Raw genomic sequence first — 3422 nt, 5'->3', positions numbered from 1 at the left:
TAGACCACCACGTGCGTCACGCCTTGCCTTCAATCGCCGGTAGTATAACACAGCAACAACAGAAATCGGTGTAATAATTACGATTAATACGACCAACGAGCAGATAATTGGAATAATCATCAAAGTATCAATGGTTATAGTGTTTCCAGTTTTGGTAAAATAGTCAGATTTCAATTTTAATTCAGTCGAAATTGGTTGATGCGTTGACATTCTGTAGGTGTGTTTCTCTGTCTTAGGAGTGGAATGATATTCGCTCAAGTAAGACGGATTGGTTGAAATGGCTACCGAAGTTGTTGTTTTAATTATATTGTTAGTGTTTTTAGTGGTCTCAGGGATGGAATGGTATTCGCTCAAGTAAGACGGATTGTTTGAAATGGCTGCCGAAGTTGTACTAATCAAAGGAAAATGCCCGCGTGTTGTGTATGAGGACTTTGATTTATCAGTTAAAAGTACGATTAAATCAACGCCCGCTGACCCATTGCCAAGAATATTTTCTGCAACGCATTTGACCATATGTAGACGATCACTGTGTTGAAAACTATTGATAGTAAGGTTAGATCCACTTATGATATTTTCAATCTTGTACCTCTTACCAGATGAAATAGAAACACTCCTTTCCTGGTCTAAAAGGTACCACGTGATTTTGGTCACCGGGGGATTTGCGTCAGCAATACATACGATTGATTTAGTGTCATTCATATTCATTAATATAATATAGACTGACCTCGGTGACACAGTTACTGATGGTTGATACTGAATGTCAAATGGTCCTAAAGTGCATGTTTTGTTCATATTGGTATCAGGTGAATACATCACACATGTCAGAGTCGTGTTTTCATCGCCCATCTCAGCTTGCCATGTAAGGGTATTGTTGAAAATATCTTTGCTGGATGACACTATGGTACTAATGTATCCATTTACATGTTGTGTATTCCAAGTCACTGTCACGTTTGGTCGATTCCTTGCTATGCAGCTCAGTCGTGCAATGTCTTTAGGTCTGTCAGGTGGTCGTGATACAATCTCACAACGAGGCTCGCTATAGACAGTTAGTAGTGCAGTCCTTGACCAATAGGACACGTCATTTCCAGTATTCACACCGCATCTATACATACCAGTGTCGTCTTCAGTGGTTTTTGCAAATTCTAAATTATATTCCCCGTCATCACGATGTCCAGATATAATCATATTAGTTACTGTTACAGTAATGAATTCATTATATGTGAAGATTATGTCATCTCTTTGCCATACAGTATTATAACTTGATCGCATGTTCTTTACAGTACACATTAATTTTGCAGGTTGGTTTTCGAATACGTTTGTGTCAGTAGGCTCGGTGATAAATTTTGGAGCTTCGATAATAATCACCTGAGTGCCATTAGATGTGTAGTTCATACCACTATTTGAAAGTACTCCACAACTGTACGTGCCACTGTCATTCATATAAGTATATGTAAAGTATAGCTTGTAATAACCATCAGTGATGTTTACGCTTATACGATTTTCTTCATTAGGGACTTGAATGTTATCACCAAATGCAATCATGTTATTATAATATTTCATCCAAAACAGTTCGTAATCTGGTGGTATATTCCGTAGACTACAAGAAAGCATCAACTCATTTTCTTCAATAACAGATATATGATCAATGTTATTGGATAATTGTAGAACGGTCATCTCAGCAGATTGGCTCCAAATCGTAGTACCGTTCAAGAGGTGTGCCCCACATCTATACATTCCCGTGTCGCTGAATATGACGTAATTAAACATCAGGTTGTACACACCAAGACTGGAATTTCCGGATATACCGATACGATCACTATCAGGCAAGTCGGAATTGACAACATGACTGAAAGTTATTTGTTTCTGAAAATCCATCTGCCATTGTAGGTAATTCACAGATTCCATGTCAGCAACACTGCAATGAAGCGTTACACTGCGCTGATCCAACGTTATGACAACAGCAGGCTGGCTAGTGAACGTATGCGTCCCGACAGCGGCTGAGGTCGCCATCCAAATAAACATTATGTGGAACTTTAAACTCACGCGGCACATAATTATTCTATAAGAAAAATTAGTAGATATTCTTCAATCAGGAAAACGTAAGTACAACAAATGTATATACCTATGATAAGGTGAAACTATAAAAAAAATCTTATTTCATAAGCAGGGTCTATTCTCAAATGATAAAGTGTTGTCGACAGACAGTAGTACTTGTGCTAAATATTTGCAAACCACTGGATCATGGAAGCTATTGTACAATCAAGAAAACAGGATATATTTCCTACAAGCCCTTCTCACTCATATACTGCCAGAATTAATTAACATAGATATATATTATGTATTATGCTACATACAGCCGAATCGAATCATGTGAATTTACGGTTTTAAAAGCTGTCATAGGTTAATATTGCAAATGCTCCACCCAATGGTAAGAAACAATTATTGTGCAATTACGTTTTATATACATGCAATGGTGTTGATGACATGTCTCTAGAGTATAATGAATAAAAGAAGTATCTTTCACTCACCCACAGTTACTTTAACAATGCTGAAACGCTTATACTTGTAGTACTCTGCAAAAATAGGGTGCCATAGTGTATGCAAACATTCAATCATTTGCATTGAGTGTGTACGTCTGGCTAGCGTTTATTGGACAATGAAGTCACATAAAAAGTCAGAGGTTAGCTCAACTGTATTCTGTGTCCTATTTGTTCTAATGTGATTCGAAGCGGCCGGTAAACAAGACATGTTTTCAAGTGTAAATTATACGAGGACATGGTTGTGCAATATTCAAATTCTCATGTTATCAGCAGAAATGTCTAGATTTTAGAATATAACTGCATTGATTTATTATTGGTACACTCCGTCAATTTAGACTAATATAATACAGCTTATTAGTGACACGGACTGCCGAACATTTTCTAAATTGGTGCTAGTAACACGTGTACGTGGATTAGAGAGATTTAACGTCAGTTATCCTAATTGTTCGCAAACATGTGTATATTCCAAGTCACTGTCACGTTTGGCCGATTCCAGCTATGCAGCTCAGTCGTGCAACGTCTTTAGGTCTGTCAGGTGGTCGTGATACAATCTCACAACGAGGCTCACTATAGACAGTCAGCAATGCAATACTTGACCAATAGCACACCTCACTGCCTCTATTCACACCACATCTATACATACCAGTGTCGTCCTCAGTTATTTCAGTAAAATATAGATTGTAATAACCATCAGTGATGTTCACACTTATACGATTTTCCCCATAAGAGGAATGTACCTTATCACTAAATGCAACCACGTCATTCGGGTCTCGTACCCAAAAACAGTTCTACAAAAAAAGCATCAATTCATGCGTCAGAACAGACGTATGATCAATATTTTTTGAAATTCTATAACGGTTATCTCAGCACCTTGGCTCCAAA

Source organism: Saccoglossus kowalevskii, chromosome 11 (genome assembly GCF_978046115.1).
Source record: "Saccoglossus kowalevskii chromosome 11, keSacKowa6.1, whole genome shotgun sequence".
Lineage (NCBI taxonomy): Eukaryota > Metazoa > Hemichordata > Enteropneusta > Harrimaniidae > Saccoglossus > Saccoglossus kowalevskii.
Note: the sequence above shows the minus strand (reverse complement) of the source record.